The sequence below is a fragment of the Capsicum annuum genome, chromosome 1, assembly GCF_002878395.1.
Source record: "Capsicum annuum cultivar UCD-10X-F1 chromosome 1, UCD10Xv1.1, whole genome shotgun sequence".
Lineage (NCBI taxonomy): Eukaryota > Viridiplantae > Streptophyta > Magnoliopsida > Solanales > Solanaceae > Capsicum > Capsicum annuum.
Genome location: NC_061111.1, coordinates 63,833,987 through 63,859,881, shown reverse-complemented (window position 1 = coordinate 63,859,881; position 25,895 = coordinate 63,833,987). Strand labels below are relative to the sequence as shown.

Genomic DNA, 25,895 nt, shown 5'->3' with positions numbered 1-25,895 from the left:
TCGTGAATCTAGGAAACCAAATTTAGTCTAACTGCAACGCAAATATCGGCTACCAAATGAAAGACAAAAGAAAACATTGTTATCTTCTATGTCCCAATAAATAATCATAAAGACTAATTAAAGAGTGAGTTGTCTAATAATGTTCATAATAAGAAGAATAAGAATAGTCGTTATATGAATCCATTTACTAAAGATATAAACTAAAGTTGCTATGAGCAATAACATATATAGCAAAACATTACCAGCTGATACTAGTAAACCAAACTTCATTGTGTCTCTGTCAGTACATTCGAGACCTCAAACAACTGTCCCAAACTTAAATAAAACACCACAGTGTAAGCAAACAAAAGCATCAAAACACTTCATCCCCATCTCTCTCTTGCTAGGACTTTTTAAAACTATTGTAAAATCCGTATTGGATCCTGTTTTTGGAGGATCTAACAAGTACTTGGTAGAATTACTAAGGAGTTTAAGTTGTTGGGAAAATCAAATAATCCTACACAGGACAATATCTACACAAAAATAGCAATAATAAGATAATAACAACGACACCAAATAGTCTAATAACGGGGGTAAATATAATACCCAAATGGAGTAATACAATAGCACTAATTACAACTTGATAGTGTCACTAATACTCTTATAAAAGAAACAACACTTTTTTATTTCACACGATTCACTATAATCTTACTCCCACACTATTTTCTCATAGACTATAGAATATCTGTGGATTACTCTCTTTTCTCTCTATTGCTCTCTCTGTTTTGGTGTACTTTAAACTGAAATAGAAATCATCAACTTATAGATGATTGTCTCAAGCTTTTTATGTTGCGACACCAATTTTCAACTTGATCATGTTGCAACACCAACTTCCAAATACATGTCACCACATTAGGCATGTTGCAACACTAATTTTCTTATTATTTTTATTTAATTTATTTTAACTATTTTTTATCCCACAAAGCTTTTTCTTTATTTTTATTTTTCTTCTTCATTTCAAGACTTGATCTCAATCTATGAAAGTCTTCAAATTTGAGAGACTTTGTGAAAATATCTGCAATTTGATCATGAAATTTCACGTACTTGAGTTCTACCTTTTCATAAGTATTCTTCTTTGCTTTGTATACCCTTTTGACTCCAATTGCTTGATGATCTTTAGGAAGAGTTGTTAACTCCCAAGTGTTGTTCTTCTCTATCGACTGAATTTCTTCCTCCATGACTTGTCTTCACCTTTTATCTGTAACAACTTTATTGAAATTCATTGATTCACTATCAGCAAAGAGACAACACAAAAAATCAAAATTAGTAACTTCTTCTATACCATCATAGAGTTCTTGGATGCTCTCCATCCTCTGTGACCTTTCACTTGAACTCTGATCTTGAGAAGAAGGAGATGCAATATTTCCTGGTGAAAGAGGTGGGGTTGCATCCTGTACAAGTGTCACGGTATCCTTCTCTTCTTCATCTTCAAAGTATGAAAGAAAATCATATATTTTTTTCCTGAGCCTCCTGGCCCTCCCAATTCCATGGCTTCTTCATTAAATTCAACATCATGACTGGCCACCACCTTGTTATTGTTTGGATTTTATAAGTTATAGCCTTTTGAACTAGTGTCATAGCCAATAAACACGTACCTGACACTTCGATCATCAAGTTTATCTCTCCCTTGATGTGGAACATGAGCATAGGTTATGCTCCCAAAGATTCTCAAGTGCTTGGCACTTAGCTTTCTTCTGCTCCATGCTTCTTGAGGTGTTTGGTCTTTCCTATTTCTTGTTGAATAGAAACAAATAAACTACATAAGAAATAATCTCGGTTAAAAATTCTTTTGGCATATTTTTAGCTTTCAACATACATCTAGTCATATTAAGAATTGTTCTATTCTTTCTTTCTGCAACTCCATTTTGTTGGAGTGAGTAAGGTACTGTTAGAGGATGACAAATTTTAGGAGACTGACAAAAGTTATTAAATTCTTTTGAAGTGAATTCGCTTCCTCTATCGGACCTTAATGTTTTTATTCATAGATGCTCTATTTTTCTACAATTGATTTGAAATTTTTAAAAGCAATAAAAGCTTCTGATTTTTTGCTTCAAGAAATATACTCAAGTCTTTCTATTGAAATCACCAATAAAGAGTAAAAAGTACTTACTTTTACCAAAAGAAGGTGGATCGATTGGGCTACACCCATCGGTGTGAACAAGCTGAAGTGGATTAGTTTCTCTTAACGTGGTTTCATTTGAAAAACTCTTCCTTGCATGTTTTTTAAGAAGACAAGCTTCACACTACTGATTGGGATGATTGATTGACGAAATTTCATCAACCATGTTCTTATCTCTTATTTATTTGAGAGCTTCAAAATTCAAATATACAAATCGCATGTGCCAACACCAGGACTCATCTTGCACATTAGCCTTCAAACACTTTGCATTAATGGTCTTATGATTCAAAGAAAATAATCTACTCTTTGCCATGTGCACTTTGGCAATTAAATTATTACTTGAATCTCTAAGCCAAAGATGCATATTTTTCATATGAAAATCATATCCATTTTCAATAAGTTGGCCTAAACTCAAAATATTACTTTTTAGTTTTGGCACATAATAATCCTTATTGATCAATTTGTGATCACCATTTTTACAGGATATCAAAATCATATCTACTCCTTCAATTTGAATCTTTGAGGTATCTCCAAAAAATATATTACCTCTCGCCGTCTTCTTGATCTCTATAAACTTGTCTTCATATCCACACATATATTTGCTTGCTCTATTATCAAGATACCATGAACTGTAATTATCTGTATCATCTTCTGTGAGTGTCATTAACAATATTGACTCATCTTCTTCTTTGTTATTATCAACAAGGTTAGCTTTTTCTTCAACATTACTAGACATTCTTAAGAGTAATGTTTAAATTTATGACAATTGTAGCACTCAATTTTAAATTTGTCATATCTCATATCATTAGTACCTTGATAAGCTCCACGTCCTCTTACTCCTCGTTGTCCATGACCACTACCACTGAATGTTTGGTGATTTTTATCTTCATTGTTGAATTTATTGATATAACTCCTTCCTCTTCCACGATCTCCACGGCAGCCACGTCCTCGCCATTGTCCATTTTCTTTGTAAATTTTTTCACCTCTAAAATCTTTAAAGAATGTCTGAGTTTTAAGAAGTTGCTCCAATGGCTCTTCTTTTCTTCTTTTTATTTTTTCTTCATGGGCTTGTAAAGAACCTTTCAATTACTCTACTATAACAGAGCCTAAATCTTTAGACTCCTCAATAGCACACACCATATAATCAAATTTAGGTGTTAAAGAGTGAAGGATTTTTTCTGCTGCATGTACATCAACTACTTCCTCTACGTACCTTCTTAGTTGATTCACTGCAGCCATCACTCTTGAGCAGAAATCCAAAATGAATTTGGATTCTTTCAATTTTTAAAACTTCAAAATCAATCCTTAGAGTTTGACGTTTTACCTTCTTTACTTTATCAACTCCTTGGAGAGAATTTTGTAAAATCTCCCAAGCTTCCTTAGAGGTGATTGCATCAGTCTCAAATATACCATCATCCAGACATTGGTGGATGAGAGTGAGGGCCTGTTGATCTTTCTTCTTGTCATAATCAAAACAGCTTTTTCATTTTGAGATAGAGGCTCCTCATTGGCGAGTTTTGTATACCCTTTGTCTACAATATCCTAAACATCTTGAGATCTAAGAATGACTTTTATTTGTAGAAATCATTTTTCATAATTTTCTTTTGTAAGACGGGGGTACTGAAAATACAGTAGACTATTATTTGCCATGGCTCTAATATCATGCTGTTGGGAAAACCAAATAATCCCACCCAGGATAATATCCACACAAAAATAGCAATAATGAGAGAGTAACAACAACACCAAATATTATAATAACGGGGTAAATATAATACCCAAATGGAGTAATACAATAACACTGATTACAACTTGATAGTGTCAAAAGACTGCTACTATTTAAAAGAAACAACACTCTTTTATTTCACACAACTCACTATAATATTATTCCAATGCTATTTTCTCATAGACTATAGAATATGTGTGGATTACTCTCTTTTCTCTCTATTGCTCTCTCTGTTTTGGTGTACTTCAAACTGAAATAGAAATCATCTATTTATAAATGAACGTCTCAAACTTTTCATGTTGCGGCACCAATTTTCAACTTGATTATATTGCAACACCAACTTCCAAATTCATATCACCACATTAGACATGTTGCAACACTAATTTTCTTGTTATTTTTTATTTAATTTATTTTAACTATTTTTTATCTCACATAAGCAACATATATAGGTCACCACACAAAAATAAAAAGGAAGAAAGGATGTGATCAAGAATCACAATAAAGATCTCTAAATATAGAAAAGGGCTTAAGTAATTAGCAAAGCACAATGCCATTTTCTTTATTTCAAGTCTTTGAATTCTTGATCCTTTCCTCCTTGAAAAAATCAAGCAAGACAGTGCTCTTGCATCTGAGACATTTTGGATTCTCTTCTGATATAATGACATACATTAAGCATCCAGGGCAACCCATAAGCATCATGGACATGGCAGTCTTCTTCAAAAACTCTTCGTCGGGGCTCAGTTCCCGAGACACACACGAGCTCGAAGGTGATGATCTTTCCATTGAAATAACCCAAGGTGGTGATGTGTATTTCATAGCATGCTCTTCAACAATTTGGCTATATCGATCTCCCTACATTTATATATAGTAAACACAATTACTCATAATATACAATTTAGTGAACAAGTTAGCAATTACAAATAAAACATTTAAATAAACGATACATGCATTCAAACTCAGACCACTCGACCAATTTTATCCAGTTGAAAATCGTGTAAAAGTTGTTAATTCAACTTTCTAATATACTTGTTAGCTCCGCAGCTCAACGAAAAAGCTCCACAATTAAGATGGATATAGAAGGGAGACTGCACACGCACACCTATTAGGGTCGGATGCAGCTCACATTTTACTAGGTTGATTTGAATTCAGTAGATTTTTTTTTTTTAATCTTGATATCATAGATAAATATGTGAGAATTTCAGCAACTACTCTCTTTGTCCTTTATGTGACACAGTTAGAATTGAGATTCAAATTTCTATATTTTGACCTTGAATTTGAGTTTTGAACATAAAAGTTTAAGTATTTTGAAATAAAATTTATATATTTTAAAACTAGGTAAAACTGCTATAAATCACAATTATTAACAATTATAAGTATTTAAAAGAATATAAGGAAATTATTATCAAAGAAAAATTTGATTGACTCTCAAAATTTCAACTGCACCACATAAATTGGAATGAAAAAGGAGTACAAATTTCAAACTCATAATTTCTAAACCTAAATTCTTGAATCCGCCTCCTGGGTCTAGGCCCTAGGGAGTCGGGAAGGTGTTCATCAGAACCCCACAACAGAAAGTTACACCCTACAAATAAGGTAATCATGTGTTCACCAGAATCCCACAACAAAAAGTTACACCCTACAAATAAGGTACTCATTTTGTTCTTTAAGGTATAATATACATATACATTTTAAACTCCCTAAACACAATATAAGAGTCTAGCACAATGATTTAGGGTATTCAAATTATATCATAAGGTTTTAAGTTCAAATTTTAAACACTATAGTTTTATATTTCGAATCTCAAAATAAAAATCTTAAATCCACCAATACTCCATACCTCCATAGATATAATAGGAGTAATATATAAAATACTTGGAACTTCAATCTAAAAAGAGTGATAAGATTACCTTGATTGGCAGAAGCGGAAACTTATATTAAGACAGAATATTTTCTAGAGAGAGAATATATATGAGAAAGGAAACAAAAAAGTGAGAAGAAATAGCCATAAGTGGTCAATACTTATACTGCAAGTTGGGTGTTAGTGTGAGGGAGAAAACGTACGAGTCATAATTTTTGAATTAATAATTGTGATACAACTGGAGAGGAGAATGGGGTGAAAAGGAAAGGGTAGAGGGCTTGAAAATAATTCTGTTTTAACTTGACGTAGAAACTTTAAGAATCATTTATTTTATTTTATATTTTCAATCAAGAAATTTAATAAGAGTTTAATTTTACTCAGCAAAAAGTATCACTGCGATAAAAACAATCTTTTAACAATAATAAATATGCACTTTAACAAAGAGTGTTAAAACTTTTATCCACATTAGTCATTGGATCATCCAATGTCGCTATAGACTGAAGCTATTGCCGTTGATTAATTACTACCTAAAGATCAATTTTGGTATAGTGTATTGAAATAATGGGTTCCGTACTTCCTTTATTCCATCGCTAGTTTTTAGCTGCTACGTCGGTCACGTAACATCCTTTCCTTTTTAATCTGTTTCGAAATGAATGTCATTTTAGAAAATAATTTAATTTTTAAATTTTCTTTTTACTCTTAATATAAGATGATTTATAACAACAGAAACATGAAAATTGTCTTAGACACAACTTTTAAAAGTCTTTTTTTTTAAAAAAAAAAAATATCATATCAAGTCAAATAATATCACATAAATAAGACGGAGAAAATGTGCAATTACTGTGGTTTGGAAAGTCACCTTATAATTGACTATTTATAATAATTATTAATTACATGCATAATGAATGGTAATTATAAAAATTTGTTTGCTTGTCCTAATATAATTATGGTGCAAAGTGCAATTACAAACGTAATATTTGGTTGCATAAATATAATTTTTTAATTAGGTATTAAAAATAATAAAAATAAAAGCTAGTTCTCGAAAAACTAAACGTTTATGTTTGACGAATATGTGAGTATATAACAAATAGTACTGGATGTCAATGGACCGTGTACGGGCTTAATTTATATTATTTTTTATCTCAATTTAAATTATTAAAATAATTTAAATTTTTAATTATTGTGATTTATAATATCTTTTTCTTCTGTTTCAATTTACGTGATGTTGGTATAATTTCGAGAGTAAGCCAAATATTTTATATTTTTTAGATTTTTTAAGTTGTTAATTATGTGAATTACAATGCTTTTTACATAATTTTTCAATAATATATGAATATTCTCTCTGTCTAAATCTACGTTGGCACAGATAAAATTTTAACAATCAATCAAAATTTTTTAATATTTTTTTACACATATACTTTTATATTAAGTTCTTAATTATTGTGATTTATAATATTTTTCATCTCATTTTCAAATAATATATGTTACTTTATGTCTTCCTCTATGACATCTCAATTTATATGCAATAATATAACTTCAATAGCCAATCAATTTTTTTATGTTAACATATTATTTTGTGTCTATTTTACCTCTTTTATGAAATATTATTAATTTTTCAATGCTTAGATGACAATAATAATTAATTAAGGGTGACATAGTAAAGTCACGATGAAAGCAACGAAGCACACATGTCTTAAGTGACACTACTGAAAAAAGGGGCTATGGCGATGGTTTTCATACCGTCTTCATAGACACCACAACCGTCCCCATAGATATATCGCGACGGTTGTCACACCCGATACAACTGAAGACGTTATATTAGATCAAACGTGACGGTTTCTTGCAACGGTGACAAAAATCATTGCTATATCTAGACCTTTAGCGACGGTTATTGTATTGACTATATGACGACAGTTAGTAAGCTGTACGTTGGGACGATTCCAAATCGTCCCAATATACACGTTAAAATATGATATTGCAATGGTTATTAGTCTATTGAGATGACTGCTAACTGTCCCTATATATATGCTATTGCGATGATTTTTGATATGTTGGGATGGCGTCATTAATGAGACGGTTGTATAAGATATTGCGATGGTTGTACATATATATACTATTGGGACGATTATACATGCTATTGTGGAGTCTATAAATCGTCCTAAAAGCTTTATAGGACGGTTATTTTTTAAGCTATTGCAACAATTAAACATGAGTTATAGCAACGGTTAATTTTTGACTATTGGGATAATTATTTTAATTTTTTAGGAAAGTTATTTTAGGCTACTAAAAGAATCATTATTAGACTATTCAACAATACTATATTATGCTATTGCAATAATTTTATAAAGCTACCATAACACATAAAATGTACATATAAATTAATCATCAAGATTAATAGTTATTATTAATTTCCAAAAAGTCAATCAATAAGAAATCAAATATTTTTTAACCATTAAAAAAAATCAAAACTTACACAAGTTTTAAATGTTCAAAAATAAAAGATGTTTGAAACTACTCTGGCAAATTTTTCAACTAGTGTAACATGAAGCCAATGTGATCGATCTCTTAGGTCAGGTCTAGTTCGTCAATTTCGTTCCCGCAATCTTCTATTTCATGACCACCTACAATAATAAGAAAAATAAAATTAAAGTTGAGTAACAAACTACATAACTCTGAGCAACATTTCTGGATTTACTTTCAGAATTCTTGATATTTCATTGCATCAATTATTTTGTATTTCTCACCATTGACATTTCTGAATTTCAGTTGGGTGCAACAGTTGTAGAAGGGTCAGACTACTGTACAATCACCCCACCACCAGAAAAGTTAAATGTAATGGTGATTGATACATATGATGATCACGAAATGGCTATGGCTTTCTCTCTTACTCCTTGTGTAGAAGTTTCAGTCACCACTAAGGACCCCAGTCACTACAAAAAAGGGTTAAATTGTGGGGGTTAATTTTACAGTTTGTGGAGGTTTAAATCCCCGCAAAATGTAATTGCGGGGTTCCCAAAACCACCAAAATACGAGCCGTCACAAACGAGTTGCAGCAGTTTTTTTCCGACCTCCATATTTAATTTGCGGGGGTTAGTTTGTGGTGGTTACGACCCCCGTAATTAATTTACGGCGGTTATTGACCCCCATTATTCTAAAATTAATTTTTTTTATAATAAATTTTTATTTAAAACTTGTGGGGGTTAAAACCTCCGCAATTGTTTTATTTTTCTAAAAATATTAGGAACCATTAATTTTCAATAACTAATTATAGATTCTAATTTTAGCTCAAATTAAATTATTCCTTTAGGCATAATTTACAATTCAATATTTGTTCATTTCATATATCATTAATACAACAGAGTAATTAAACATTGTAATTGAAAAACATATCAAAAATATATTGAACATTAAACTTCAAAATTAAATTTTCAAAATTAACATCTTCAAACTCCAAATTTTCAACATTGACTAGTATCTTCAAACTACAAAATCAATTTTAAACACAAAATCTTCAATATTCTAAGATTCACTCAAACCACACAATTACACCATCATAATTGAATATCCAAGACAAATGCAACGAAATCAAAGAATATCATTAGGATCATTATCATCACGTGATCTCCTTGCATCTATGGGCGAAATGGGTCCACTAGCCACATCACTTGGCTACATAAAAATGCACAGTATAAGAATCAATCGATAAACTTCCAGTCCTTATTATAAACAAGAAGTTATATGAACACCATGCTTTAACAAGTTATACTTATTTTTTTCCACTAGTGAAAAGTAATGCGCTATATTTTGAGTTAGGATTCTGAAGCAACTAGTGAACCAAAAAACTAAGCAACAACAACGAATTTATGAACTAGAACAGTTAGTTTAAGAATTCATGAACTAGAATAATCCTATTTAGTTTAAGACGACAAAATTCAAAAGCTTTGGCCTGGCTACTTTCTTAAACTCTATGCTAAATCAAATAAAAACATGAATCTCTGGCCAACAAGAGCAATGACAGAATATAGAAGAAACATAATACTTACGGGTGCTTTACAAAGTTGACTTTCACCCCAGGAAGCTCGGAGAACCCTTCCCAAATCGTCTCATTTGGAGTGCCAAGAATTCTGAATATCTGGTAACAAAAAATCACACAAATACATAAAGAAGACTTTAAAATCATGGTAAATGACATACAAAATCAAGTAAAATTCTCCATCAGCTGCCAGAAAGATACCTTATCGATTTGATCAACTTCTGTTTTCCCATTGAAGAGTGGTTCTTTGGATAGCATCTCGACAATGATGCAACCCAGTGACCACGTGTCAATCACAGTAGAATATTGTTCGGCTCCCAATAGAAGTTCTGGTGCTCTGTTTGAACAAAAAAACCCAATCAATCACTGGCTGTATAGAAGCCAGACAGGCGAGAACTCAATAGAAACCTTTATCTACACACATACACACAGCAATCGAAGTATGAGTATTTACTAAAAATCATTTCAGATTAATGAAAAATAAAAAATGAAGCTAACCTGTACCACAAAGTAACCACCAAATGAGTGTATGGTTATTATGTTGGCTGCAGACTAAAAGTAATTTTAACGAGATAGTATGTCGTGATACGCAATTTGCACATCTCTCATATGAGTCAACTGAAAAGGATTAGCCCCAGAGAAAAGAGTGAAGGACCAACCTTAAGGGTCATATAGTCACGACTAAGTATGTATCTTCCAGTCTTTGCAAATTTTATATCTGAAATTAAAGCAATTATCTCGGTAAAAAAGAATCTTGAGCCAGGAGTTTTCTGTTCTTCAAACCTGCACGTAGGAAAAACCCAACATTTCAACTTATTAAAGCTACGAGAAAGTAACTTTAAAATAAGTATCTCTCAACTTGAAGGATATCATTTTTCAGAGCCCTTTAGACTGGTAAGAAACTAGCGCTCTTCCAGAATACTTCTTTGCATGTTATATCTTGTTTTGTTTTACAGGATAAAAAATTAAAACACCCATCAGCAAAGGACGACAAGATAAGTAAGTTTGATTCTTACAGTTTAGAGTGCGAGTCGCACAATACTGACTGCCATATATCTACCAAATGTATTGACCCTGTTGAACTGCTATAAGCCAAAATGTTACAATAAATAGGGTAAAATTCAGCTGAAGTTATCACCTCTGTAATAACAAAGAAGTAAGCAAATTTGAGCATTCACTGAAACAATCATTTGTTCAACAACAAGATACCGAGAGGGTAGTGTGTACGGGACCTTAACCCTCAATAAGATACCGAGACGGTAGTGTGTACGAGACCTTAACCCTCAACAAAATACCCACATTGAAGCATTAGAAAAATAAGAAACAAGACTTGCACCGCATAAATTCTGTACTTGATGAAATAAATGATACTGACATATACCATTGAAAATACTGTATATTACTAAATCTTACATCAACATGTTTAAGGTGCTCATCCCAATCTGAATGTATCCCAAAAGTATTCAATAAGTATGATATGGTTTTCCATCTCATAGGAAGAATAAGGAGATGACAGTCATTACAAAGGCAATTAGTACATCAGTTTATTTTATCTTTCATATTCGAACTTCACCTGATCTGACAACAACAACTTGAAGCAAAATCCATAACCAAAAAAGAGCTACAAACATAGAGGAGGGAAATTTAGGCATATCACATACTCGCACCCATGTTTGTAATAATGCAAAATCCATTCTCCATAGCCAACGGTACTGTACAACACTAGTAGTTTTAGTTATCACCAAACAAACAAATTATCACATTTATAGCATACTGACGGAAAAAAACCCAGATAAAGGCACTTGGACTAACAAAAGTAACAACTTAATAAGAAAAAACATACTACAGGGATCGTAGCCCTTGCCGCCAGATTTCATGGCCTGATAGCGGTCAGCTAGGGTGCGCTCTGCTAAACATTCCAGCACTAGATAATCCAACTCTTTCACCCTCTGAAGTAGCTTTAACGCTGCTACTGGTTGATTACCTCCAAACCCAGCACCACAACCTATGTAAACCTTTTCCTTTTGCCTTTGAGGATTCGCCATCTGCAATTTCATGAATTATTCAACACATGGCTAGTTTTTTTTCCCTCTTTTCATTACAATTATGTGTAGTAATACTAAAAAACTAACCAGTCTGATCTCACAGTCATATATAAGGTGTATCACCACTTTGTTCTTCCATCGAAACCTGATAATTAAAGCACCATAAATAACAACATAAAATGGGTTATTCTGTTAAAAATGTAGCACTAAAAATAGAGAAAAGAGTGTTCTATGGAGTTGAAAATCTGATCATTGAATTCCAACCTACTTCCTACTTTAATTTCTTAATTAAAAAAATCAGCATTTCAATTATCGACAACTAAAAGAAATGGGCAACTTAAAAGGGTGCCAAGGGGTAACTGGTAAAGTTGTTGCAAGGTGATCAGATGGTCACGGGTTCAAGCAATGGAAATGTTGATATAAGACGCTTGCCTTCTGGCCCTTTCTCTGGACCTGGGCATAGCAGGGGCTTTAGTGCAATAGGCTGCTGTTAACCAAGAAATGGGCAACTTCAATTAAGTCGAACTACCCCTTCTAATCGTTCAATCAATTCCTTCTATTCAAGATTGATCCATATCGAGAATCCTTTGAATTTTTCATTTAGTGGCTCGATCACTTGTACCCTCCAGTAAAATTGTGGACTATGAACTCTAAGATAAACTTTGAAAGAACTTTTCTTCTCTGTTCCTTCGAATGTGAACATCATACCCCTTCTTCTAACAGGCTGAACACAAAACCTATATAGTCTAAGAATAATATATGCATGATTCAGGTATATTGTTAAGTATATAAGAGAATATATAGTCACAGAAGCATAATAAATGCACTTTTGCCGAAATTGGCTGGGTAGAAATTCCATGTTGTTAAATAAAACCATTTTGGAACTAAACCTATACAATGTGAAACTATTATAACTCACATTATGCATCCTGTCGCAATGAAACTCTTGAGAAATCTAGTAACGAGGAGGTGTGCTCCTGTTTCTGGCTAGGTTGGTACCATGTGTTTGGGATTGTACAGGATCAGTAAGCCCATAAACTTGCCTTGCAACTTTGTCCGCTGAATCATTAAGTACACGAAAGAGTTGGGATGACCTTCTGCTGGGATTGACACCAACAAGTCAATAAATTTAACTATGAGGAGCACTCATGTGGACCTACAAAGAAAAATACACCTCAGATCTTTCCAACATCTCCACATTGCTATAGAAACGCATCAAGCACATATGGGAATAAGTAGTTAAAAGATCAAGATTCCCAAATTCGTTACTGATAAACTTGAAAATACTAGTTTATCTGTAAGCAAGAATGGGAACATTGAAATAACAAATATGTGAGTGCTATCAGAAGATGTGCTGGCAAACAATAACCAAAATCTCAATATCTAGAAAGAAAAAAAATGAAAAGAAATCACAATTTTGTTTTGGATCTGACCCTAAAGCATCCCAAAGTATCGTGAATTAAAAGCTAACTAGGAAAAAAGACCTTTTATATGTGTTGTGTGTAGTCCAGAAATCAACCCCATTTCTGCTTCAATTCAGATCACTTCAAATCAATTTCCCTAAATAAGAAAATACCAAAAACAGAAACTTTAACAGCAAAACTCAAAGTAGATAAACCTAACTATCAAGTTCAAGAAACAACAAAAATACTCCCAGTACAACATACAATCATTTGGGAAATGAATAACCCAAATCTTCAAGCGGGTTAGATATCATCACCGAAAAATCCTTCCGGTGATGACTTTTCACGGCGGCGCCACTTCTGAAACAAACACTATGATTTAAAAACAATTATCTAAGAGCTGGGAAGACAATGGCCGACCAGAGACGTGTCGCAATGGCCGGAGTTCCTATCAACTGTGCCGGAGTACCTCTCACTGTCTAATCAATGGCCAAGGAAGAACACCCTATCAACTCTAATTGGGAAAAAATGAGAAAGAAATGTTTTGAGGGATATTGGGGAAAAAACATGAGAGAGGGAAATGTGTTTGGCATAAGGAAAACAAGAACGGAAATATTATTTCATTTGGCGCTATTTTTTTATGGACGGATAGCGGGGTTAAAACCTTCACAAATACATAATTTTTAACGGCACTATTTTAACCCCTGCATTTAATATAAATTCGTAAGGGTTAAAATAACTCCCACAAATAAACCTCTGCTATTAGACCCGTTTTTTGTAGTGAGTTATCCTCGCAAAACCTTCCCCAACTATTATGATGTTCTCCAAGCATTAAACCACTTTACCATCTAGAAGAAACTATTTTGTATTGTATACAAGAGAGATTGTGCACCAGTTTGACAACCAAAATGGCACCCATACCGGAAGAGGAAAAGCTTTGATCCAAGCTTTCAACTCATTTTTATTTGTCATGTGATGATGTTCGTTGTATTTGTTGAAATTGAGTTTTTTTTTATCTTTCTTCTAGTAAGACATGTATACTATAGAATTGAGATGAACTAGCATGGTGCAATATAAGTAGTACTATTTTTAACATGAAGGACACAATCAGCTTTATCTTGAGTTGTTCTCTATTAATTGGTTGAATTTAATGAAAGTGTGATCCAACAATTTATATGGCCAACCTTGTGATACTACTGTATTATATGCACTACACTTGTGTGTAGTTCTTAGGTGCTATGCTGCCATCAAAATTAGTATATACCCCAGTATTGAGATCAAGTATACTTAGTATATACCCCAACCAAAGTTGGAAAAGATCAAGTATACTAACTTCTAACTTCTGAAGCAATAGTTGAGATAAAAACAAAGATGTGTTCCATAAAAATACATAAGTATCGAGCCTCAATTAGGAAAGGTCATGCATAAATTTGAGTTTTCCATAAAAATGCAAAGAATATTGCAACTCAAGACTGCTCTACATGCTCTGGAAATTTCAAAACTAAGCTTACAACAAGGATCTACAGACTGCATAGTAGTGCTAGTTTGGTCCACTAAACTTCAATTTTTGCTTCCCAACAAGTACTACAGTATAGAGTGGGTATCTATTTACACAAAACCACTAACCACCCCTAAGAATGAGGGATAATAATATAGGAGGGCCTTCAGGTAATAATTCATATAACAAGAAAGAGGAGAGCCTCCTTCCGGATGAACATATAATAAGTAAAATAATGAACTTATACAACCAAAGACTAATATTCAAATAGAGAATCAGTAGGCACCATCACAAAGTTAAGACTAGACTTCTACATGAAATCTCATCAAATAGGCAATATTGGAAACTTTGACTAGGCATCTACATGATATCTCATCAAATTGTGTTCTACATGCCGTTTGGCTAAGCAAAGTAGAATGCAACAACTCATGCATATTTTAGAACTAAGCTTACAACAGGGATGTATAGACTGCATAGTAGTGCCAGTTTGCTCCACTAAACTTCAATTTTTTCTTTCCAACAAGTACTATAGTATAGTGTGAGTATCTGTTTGAACAAAACCAATAACCACCCCTAAGAACGAAGGATAATAATGCAGGAGGGCCCTCGGGTCATAATTCATATAACAGGAAAGAGGAGAGTCTCCTTCCGGATGAACATATAATAAGTAAAATAATGAACTTATACAACCAAAGACTAATATTCAAATAGAGAATCAGTAGGCACCATCACAAAGTTAAGACTAGACTTCTACATGAAATCTCATCAAATAGGTAATCAATAGGCAATATTGGAAACTTTGACTAGGCATCTACATGATATCTCATCAAATTGTGTTCTACATGCCGTTTGGCTAAGCAAAGTAGAATGCAACAACTCATGCATATTTTAGAACTAAGCTTACAACAGGGATGTATAGACTGCATAGTAGTGCCAGTTTGCTCCACTAAACTTCAATTTTTTCTTTCCAACAAGTACTATAGTATAGTGTGAGTATCTGTTTGAACAAAACCAAAAACCACCCCTAAGAACGAAGGATAATAATGCAGGAGGGCCCTCGGGTCATAATTCATATAACAGGAAAGAGGAGAGTCTCCTTCCGGATGAACATATAATAAGTAAAATAATGAACTTATACAACCAAAGACTAATATTCAAATAGAGAATCAGTAGGCACCATCACAAAGTTAAGACTAGACTTCTACATGAAATCTCATCAAATAGGTAATCAATAGGCAATATTGGAAACATTGACTAGACATCTACATGATATCTTATCAAATTTAACCTTCTGTGGTATATCAAATCAAACAATGCTAGAGACTTACTTTGAACAAATTTAGAATTCAAACATTGTTGCCAACAGTATAATACTAGTTACCAGCCAACAATAACCATCCAGAATTTCAAATAATAAACAAAATACCATGATAAATAATACACAGTTACCAGCTACCAATAACTATCCAGAATTTCAAATAATAAACAACAATACCATGATATATAATATGAAGTTACCAGCCATCAATAACCATCCAATACATTATAACAATAACAACAACAATAATATCAGCCACTAAATGAACTGGAGTACAATTCAGAATGTCAAACACTAACCTTGACTGTTTTGACTGTTTCTCCCTATAACTGTAAGTGTAGAGGTAGATTCTCTTGGAGAAGGAATGGACAATGTCTCTAGTGTCTTAGGATTAATTAATCCTGCATTCTAAAGTTGAGCAATTACATATGCAATAACTTCTTGTCGAATGGTTCTCTTTGGTTCCTTGATTGGTCCTCTAATTTTTGCATCCTTACTTGCATTTGTTACATGATTCATTGGTGGCATTTAAAGTTTGTTCATAAGTGCCATTTATTTTTTCAAAAAAGTTTTTGTAACCCCGATTCCATATAGTCTTAGACGTCCCGAATGTTCAGGACCCATAATTGCTGAAAATGTATCAACAGACTAATCATTTGCACCCAGTTGCATTTCAATTTCCTCCATTTCAGCCTAATAAATCATATTCAAAAGCACATTCAAGTAATTATAAATTAAAAACTGGATGTCAATATAAACTTAAAATAGATAAGTTTAATACAATTTTACTAGTGGTACTTTCATTTGCCGTCTTGTATGTACGACCAGGCTTTCTTGCTCTTGTGACCGCAAATATTTTCGTCAACAACAAAGTTCCCCCTTCTCCTTTTCCTATTCATATGAAAATGAATATAAAAAATTACTTAAATCACATGTGAAAAATCAATAAGAAATAAGAGAACACACCAATTTATTATGAATTAAAGCAAAACTCTTTTTGCAAGCAGTGTGTGGATCCACCAACTTCTTCCAATTCTCAGTATTTGTTTTGGATATTTTTTGTAAAATAAATCAATAGAATTAAATAAAGTAATAACAACTCTATAGAACTAACAGTAATATGATCACAGATGTTGAAATACATTTTACCTAAAAATTTTCAGACTTCCAATATATGAGGAGCTCTTTAAATTGACATTTTGGATCACTTTTTGGCCTTCACCATTCGAACTACATCATTTTCATATGGATTCTAATGTCCTTCCTATAAATTAGCTCTATGCTTTCTCCAATATTCTCGAAGTCTTTCTAAAACCCAACGTTTTGGTGCATCAGGAATATCATATTTTGACTACAAGTTGGTGTCATTTAGTTAGGACAATAACAACAACAAAAAAAGAATCTGCACTACTATTGTTCTATTTATTAACTGGTTACAAATATTCTATATATTACGACCCCATTTGTAACATTCTATATATTAACTGGTTCCACATATTTCCTTAAAATATATAAGCCTTCTATTTTCTTACCAATACCAATTCCCTTCAATTTTGAGAGGTCCGACAACACTCAAAGGACAGGATAAAAGGAAACAAAGCTCTGAAGATCATAGTGAGTTTAGAAACTGATAGGATATTAAATTTAAAGCTTGGTACATGCAGCACATATAATAAATAATATCCACCTAGACGAAGTAATAGTAACAATTTAGAACTCAACTAAAAATATATCAAATACTAATAGAAACAAACCTGAGTATAATCCCATAAATCCTTTTTAGTATCCATCAGCCTCCAATCAAATATCCCAATGGACAAAGGGTCACATTCTTTGCCAATGTTCTAAGGAAGCTGCTTAACTCAGTTACAACTTTATTAGTAGGACCAACAGGTTGATTTTGTCAATTTAGTATGATTAGTTTTTCCTCTTGTCTGCCATGTAACTTGTGCATTTGTGTTTTTCTCTTGTTTTTTAGTGGAAGGCCCTTCAACTATTATAAAATAGAAAAAAATTAAACGTCATGAATGAATTCAATAAGTTTCTAAGCTATATGTTACCTTGTTCTTCAGAATGTTAAGTTATTATCAGAGTGGCTGAATCAGCTATATGGACTTGATCCTCTACATGTTTCCCATTATCTACATGTTGCTCCTCTACAATATTATGCTCCACTACAGATTGTTCAATCTCTTGAGATGGTGGTTGTTGTATTGGTAGTTGTTGTACTTGTGGCTGTTGTTCTCTAAATAATTTTAGAAGATTCTCTTTCTCTAATCTTATAGCTTTAACAGTTTCATTTGTTGTCAATAATCATCATTTTATATTTTCCATGGTTGAATGATCCAAGTTTAGTAAATGCCTTGGTGTTTGCTCTTTTGTTATTTTTTGAAGGCCCTTATTGATTCATTTTTATCTAAACCTGCATAAAATTAAGATGAACAACCTGATTATTACAAAACAAATATGTGTTCAAACAACTATTCATATAGATGATTTATATAGCGTTCAAATAACTATTTATAAGTCCAAACATAAAACACTTATAATCAGTTCAATAATCTTTGATATTCATATTGCAGCAAAAAGACCTCAGCTTTTTTATCACTTTATGCCTTTGATAGACTTCACCAGACGTGAATGTCTAATAAGTTATTGATACACACATTCATAGAATAAGTGCGAACATCGGTAATTGCCTAGCCCAAACACAAACCTTGGTTTAGGTATGGCAACAGAATATCAATAAACTATTAATATCCGAACTAATAATGTACGATGTCAATGAATATCGCCAGATCAAGTACTGTAGATTTTGCTACCATTTTCACTGTACTTGGCCAATATGTTGAGGAGAAGACAGATGGGGTTTTGCTTGGTAAAGCACGCATAGACAAGAAAGCATCTTTCATAATATTCTTCTTGTTTGATAGTATGACCTTGTTTATTTCCATTGCTATTGTGGTGGTACAAACTTTTGTGGTTGTGATTGAATAGAAGGCAAAAAAACAACTCATGTTTTGGATAATCAAGCTTATGTGGGCCGCCTGCCTCTCCATGTTAGTTTTCTTTATTTCACTTACTTATGTGGTGGTTAGAGACAAGGAAAGAGGGCTTGCCATCTATGCAACTAAAATTGGTAGCACCATAATACTCACTACTATTGGCTCTATGTGCTATTATGTGGTTTGACATAGGATAGAAGAATCAAGGATGAGGAGTATAAGGAGGGCTGAGACTCATTCTCGTTCATACTTGATACCTGTGGCATCAGATATATAGCTTTAGAGTGAAAACTAAAAGAGGATGTATGCAATATAGGAGTAAATAAAAGTTGGATAAATTTCTGGTTGCACTACAAGTGAATTGTAAATAACACTACAAGTGAATATATGCAGGTTCTAAACCATCAAATCTGATGAATTTCTATTAATGGTATCCGATACCAAATTGTACGAGGAACAAAAGGATCTGAGTTAGCAATAGAAATAGTGAAAGTTCAAATATACTGCAATAATGTCGAGGTGATGCATATCTACACAATTCCCCTAAATGGAGTTCCTGTAGCCACTGAATTGATATACATAGGAGGCAACATATTGCCTAAAATTTCAAGATGAAGGCTTTAGCAAATCCGTCTGTATTCTTCACATGAGTTTTAATAGCTTGAAGGTAAGATCTCATGGAGTTTACTAGTACCAGATCTCTAGTGGGTGACGGGAAGGTAGGCATGGATGATATTGAATTGCTTTTGCATATAAATATCAAGCTCTGTAGAGAAATGCACTAGAAATAATTATGTATGATATAATTCATCATATGTATTTCCCCTGGTAATGAAGTTCCGCGTTTTACCATTTTTTTTCGTCTCTGGTAGACTAGCAAATATAGAAACATCTACATTTTCCTTTTGAGAATTAACCACTAAACAGATTGACAATGAAACAATGAACATCCTAGCTAATAACTATAAACTAAATTAAGAAAAATAAAGGCAACATTAGTTGCTGGCTACTGAACTGCTAGGCATGGCCTTCAGTGATAGTACAGGATACAAGATTATTAAAAAAAGGACAAAAATACCAAACAAAGGCAGAGTAGATAGCAGGTGCGCACCAACCTGCTCAATGACAACATTGTCAATCAAGACAATTATCTGATTGGCTACCTTACCATAACCTCATTTGTAGATCAATTCTATGATACTCTTCAAGTGTGGTACCTGGGAATATTAAAGGTATATGAGCATCAAAATAGAGATAAAATTATGGCATATACCTATACTGAAACACACACACACACATATCAAACCCCTAACCCCAAATAAGCATTTCCAGAACTATATAGAGAAAATAAAATATACCCAAATCAACAAGATACATAAGCATCAAAAGAGAGATAAAATTAATGAGACCTTCAACTGTTATATGATGATTTTTGTAATTAATTGTCTCAACAGATACTACCATGTTATGCTACGGTTATAGCCGTCATCGTAGGTTTTATATAGCTACAGTTATGTAACCGTCGCAAAAAAATAGTTGCCATAGCCTCTATTTCCAGTAGTGGTAACTGTGCATAAATAAGAATACAAGACATTCAAGGTATACTTGTGTCTTTGATCTTTGCCTCCTTCAGTTTTTTCCCCACAAGACAAATGGCTTCTGATAATGTAACTTTCCTTACTCCCTCGGAATAACAGAGATCAAAAGTTGTCAAATGTGAAAAAACCTGGAAAAGAAAGAAAACATCTCATCCACTATCTCATAAATTCAAAATGGGAAGTAAAAAAGTGATGTGTTTTTCAGATCAACTCAAACACAAGTAATTCATGTGTCTGAAGAAGTTACATCCAATATGGCTACACAGTGCAGAAGTCGAATGTTAACAATATTGGAAATGTAGTTTTTGTCGCTTCGGTACATTAGATTTAAAGTCGAATGAAACATGGGATAATTTATTTAACCAACATAATAATTTTAACTTTTGAATTATGTATGTGTATATGTGTGTAATAGATAGATATGTCCAGCTTGCTAATAGTGAAAGTTGGCAACTTTGCCTTGACTAGAAGTCCTTAATATATACTTGGAAATAAACTAAGAACAAAATAATTAGTAAAGGACACAAAAAACATGGAAACACCAGAAAACAAAAAACTAAAAAAGATCAAGGGACTGCACGTCACATATTCGAACTCTTGAGACTTAAGCAGACAAAAAACTTGTAATTAAGTGGAGAAGTATAGAAGGACGAACTTACTATCCAGAGTTACCCTACGCTAGTAGGTCTTGGAGATTTGTTGTCGGTAATAAAAATGAATGAGTTAGTACAGAAAGGTAAGTGGCAAGGAACACTAGAATCATCTCAGTATCATAAGGTGGGACTAATAAAATAGCAGTCATACCTATCTAAGTAGGGTTGCGTATCTGTCAGTTCGATTTGGTTTTAAAATTTATCAGTTTTACTTATTCATTATTGATTTGTACATATGCTAAACTGTTAAAGAACTATTAAGAAATCGATTATCTATTTATCAATTTATAATTTTTATCGGTTCTATTATCGGGTTAACTGTTAACATTGAACATATATAAATTAAAGTTCAAAGCTACCGTCTACTGCTTATTGCTCTTCCTCTGAACAAACTACATTTCCTGCTGTTAATTTCCTATACTAACTACACAAGTACAAAATTCAAAACCATAAATAATCCCACCAAAAAGTAGTGTCTTCATAAATAAAAAGCACATAAGCAAGCACATATCATAAGATACAATAAGACAACAATAAAATTACAAGTTACAACGCAGTTTAATGACATACAAATGGAAAAATATACAAGATATTAACATTAAGAATTCAAATAATACCACTAAGTTACTATATGCCATACAAGAAACACTACAACTCAAAGAACACTATAGGAACAGAAACTTAAACTATATTTATAAAGTTAAATACCAATTTTTCAGTATTCATACTAAGTTAATTGCACGCACTTTAGCCAGAAGTCACTAATACAAAAATACAAGATCCACCTCTAGTCATGAACTATAAAAAATAAGTGAAAACATGCCAAAAGGATCTTAAAGATCATAAATTTACCTCATCAGTCAGCAAGAAAACAAGAAAAAAAAACCTACAAAGACACACAGTCACATAAACATCTGTATAGTAAAGAGGCAAAAGTAAACTTACGGTTAAATATGGAAACAAACAACTAATATGCTTAAATTTTGTAAAATAATGAATATTAATTAATAAGAATGGCAACTAATTAGAAATAGAGGAAGTAACGTTTCAGAATTAGTCATAAAGTAGGAGAGTGCAAAAAAGTAAATTTAGGACATAAACAGTGAAACCAAAATTAGGTATCCGTGCTACTTGCATTACTCATTTTAGAGCTCGCAATAGCTACTACCTCATCCATTTCATCGAGTGTTTAGTTCCTGTCTTGTACTTTAGTCTTTCTACTATGACTCACTATATATCTCTCAAAATTCGTTTGTTAGCAACATTCTATTAAGCTATCATTCTGATTTTGAAATCTCAACAACATTATTAACTATATACACAGAAGTGGCAAAATTAATTTTGTCATCCTCTGACATATAAACCATAATTAAATGGTACTTTTAAAAGTGAAAAATTACAAAAAAGTTTTTCCTTCCCTCAGATAATGACGAGTATGAGATTAGCTTTTTATCTAATAACGTGGTATCGAAACTAGCTTTCACACACTTCAACTAAATTAAAGATACCTATTAAGTCATACCAGCACGTAACTCTCTCCACTAAGAAGAGTATGCGATTGTTCATCCCTAGCCAGGCATTACTAATGATGTAAAAAGACATTCTCTGACAAACATCCATATTATTGATAAAGTTACTGGTGAAAAGAATTTATCCTAGTACTTGGTGGAAATTGGGGAAGGTTGATGCAATACCCCGTACTTTTCTTAGCTTATTTCAGCTCTTAGTTGCATGCATAAGAGGCTTAAAGCCCAAAAATTTCACTAAGTATTGGGGACTTAGTCATTTTTAGGGCCTCTTAACTTTAAGAATTTTTAAGTTGGCCCTCCCAACTCCGAGACGTTGGTATTTGATTTAATTCATGTTCGAGTGTGTAAGAAGCATGTATCGGGTAAGTTTTAGATTTTTTGGATGAGGATTGGGTCGTGTTTGGATTTCAATTTCAGCAGCTCAACGTGATTGCATCGCGCCACACTGGTTATGGCAATGAGGCACTCACCATATCACAGTGACCTTTTCATCCGTGTTCCAGTTACGAATTTAATCCCTGAGGTATAGCCATGTCTTTTCCCATCGACCCAATTAGTAAAAACACGAGATTAAACTTTAGTTAGGGCATTATTTGACCAAATTCTCCAATTTCCTCTCAAGAACAAACCCTAATCATCCTAGAGCTCATCAATCTCATTCATTTCTCTCCAAGAAAATCAAGAAATCAAGTTCACAAATCCAAGAACCTTCAAGGAAGCTTAAAGATTTGTGTTTCTCTTTCAAGATTTAAGTTTCCAGGTATGTGTGATGTTCATCCATGAGCCCTTTTCACCCATGGAGTCCAAGAACCCATTTTTATGTTTTAAATTATGAATTTACATGTTTATGATGAATTATCTCCATGAAACTTTCTTAAATTTTGATTATACATTATGTTTACAAGTGGTTTTCATTGGAAATAGCCCTTACGTATTTGAAACATGAAATTTCTATTTTAAAGCTCTAATTCATGATTTTTTGTTGTAACTATGGTATTTTCGCATGTTTTACCCATTCCTATATTTAAGATCATGATCTCTATGTGTTTGATGAAATGCCTAAGTGTTGAATTTTGAATAATGATTTCCCACTATGGTTTCAGAGCTTTCATATGTCCTTATTATTATTATTATTTCCATTCAGTGCTGGGGGTTATGAATACCCGATGTTTAGCTGTTTACATAGTTTCTACATTAGCAGAATAGTTGCAGACAAACCATGAGCATTATTATTCAGTCAGTTATCAGGATCAGTTGCCCGTTTAGGTAAACTTAGACCAGTTTAGTAATCAAAGTAAGCTTAGTTGGGAGTAGGGTTTAACAACGAACGAATGGAAGGATGGCGGCTTTCCTATCAGATAGGCAGAGTTGTTAGTAGCAGTCCCTGTATTCCAGAACTACATAGCCAACATAGGCTATGAGGAGTCACCCGTCAGTTTATACTTGACTTCCTCCCAGGGGTCACCTGTTAGATTAGACTTGACAACCTGGTCCTTCAAGATAATATTTTAGTGGATCCACACAACTAGTGTTAGTACCCGTGGCACGGTACTAGCATCCTTCTAACTAGGGTTATAGGTTGGACCTTGATTAGCTCAGATTAGGGCATATCGGTTAGATGATACCTTTTACAGTGTCAGTTTAGTATTCAGTAAAATTCATTTAAGGTTTTCTTGACCACAACATATAGATTACTAATTATTCAGTTATCATATTTTAGTACTTCAATTTACAGACTAGTTTAGAATCATGTTATATTTTTGGTCACAAATTCTCAGATTTTACAGCTTTTACATATTTATGCATCAGTTATCTCATGCCATTCAGTTAGTTGTTATTTCATGCACACGAACCTATGCATTTAAGCCTAACCTCATCTCATATACTAGTATATTTAAAGTACGAATCACATACTTTCTTCGTGCTATGATATCTTATATCATAGGTTCGGATGCTCGATTTCCTGATCGTGTTTAGACAATTCAGCTTATCAGCAGCAATAATTATGGTGAGTCCTCATATGTCGAGGACCTGTTAAGTTTATTTAGTATTTCTGTATTTCTTTGCAGTTAGTCAGTTGGAGTTAGTTAGAGCCTGTCCCATCAACTCTTTTCAGTCAGTTTAGAGGCTTTCAGACATGTAGTCAGTTAGTTAGATATTCAATTTGTTTTATCAGATATTTCAGACACGTTTTGATAGTTTTACATTATCTTGTCAGTGTTTAAAACCTTATGGCATTATCAGTTATTTTCTGCATGTGTTTTCTATTATCAGTATATTATTCAGTACTCATTGCAAGTACCAGCTCATAGGTTAGCTTGTCATCACTTGTGACCGTAAGCACTATTTTCGTGACTAGGGGGTAGTCTCGGATCATGACAGCTGATTCTTTCCTCCTCATAAATTCCCTTCCCCCTCCCCAATCCAACACACATACACTTGGTCAACAAGAACAAAATACACTTGATTATTAGTTTTTTTGTTTAATGGGATGTTGGATTTTTGGGTCAAGAATAGTGGCAAAGAAGTAAGAAAAGAGATCCCTCAAGTCAGACACGACAGAATAAGCAAACAGAGAGAATGAGATTATGAGAAATTAAAAATAAAAGTTACCTATTCTTAAGGGCAACAACGGGTAGCCAACAGTTTGACTTTGGCCTTTGGGTCTTGAGTAATAGATGAAAGAAGCAACCAGCAATAGCTTTGAGTTCTGAGACTCTTCTGATAGTAATTCTAAGTATTGGACCCTAATTAAAAGAGGCAAAGAAATAATTGGGGACGACGTCCTAAACCCTAGACCAAGAAAACTTATTTTAATTTTTTTTTTTAAAAAATAACTAATAAAGCAGGTAAAATAAGTGTTGGAAGAAAAATTCTTGCGTAATTCCATATTTTAGATGATATAAAATATGGTACGGTTATATATCTGTTACCATGGATATCTATTGGGACAGTTATAATATCTGTTAGCATTGATATAGCTCCTGGAATGGTTTAAGAGCTTATGCGACGATTATTTTTAATTACTGTCCTAATAGATTTTACAACAATATCCGACAGTTACAACCGGCACC

At 33.0% G+C, this 25,895-nt stretch overlaps 2 long non-coding RNA genes across 31 annotated transcripts; both read right to left on the bottom strand.

Annotated features, from left to right (window-relative positions):
• Window positions 1–3,889: 3,889 nt before the first annotated feature.
• LOC107844843 lies at window positions 3,890–6,018 on the bottom strand. Its single transcript, XR_001666598.2, has 2 exons — window positions 5,789–6,018; window positions 3,890–4,733 (listed from the first exon to the last, which is right to left on the bottom strand). It is a non-coding gene; the product is annotated as an uncharacterized LOC107844843 (long non-coding RNA).
• A 2,155-nt stretch (window positions 6,019–8,173) lies between these two features.
• Window positions 8,174–25,646, bottom strand: LOC107845876. Of its 30 annotated transcripts, none has more exons than XR_007046169.1 (15): window positions 25,435–25,644; window positions 20,647–20,767; window positions 20,157–20,258; window positions 17,791–18,458; window positions 13,302–16,927; window positions 12,737–12,973; window positions 11,905–11,962; window positions 11,616–11,817; window positions 11,434–11,484; window positions 10,789–10,857; window positions 10,432–10,555; window positions 10,271–10,324; window positions 9,974–10,109; window positions 9,783–9,871; window positions 9,147–9,408 (listed from the first exon to the last, which is right to left on the bottom strand). It is a non-coding gene; the product is annotated as an uncharacterized LOC107845876 (long non-coding RNA). The 30 variants fall into 30 exon arrangements; XR_007046041.1 differs by lacking the exon at window positions 10,271–10,324 and having other exon boundaries at window positions 13,302–13,377; window positions 16,818–16,927; window positions 25,435–25,635; XR_007046068.1 differs by lacking the exons at window positions 10,271–10,324; window positions 11,434–11,484 and having other exon boundaries at window positions 10,789–10,854; window positions 13,302–13,377; window positions 16,818–16,927; ... (1 more) ...; window positions 18,097–18,458; window positions 25,435–25,635.
• Window positions 25,647–25,895: the final 249 nt, after the last annotated feature.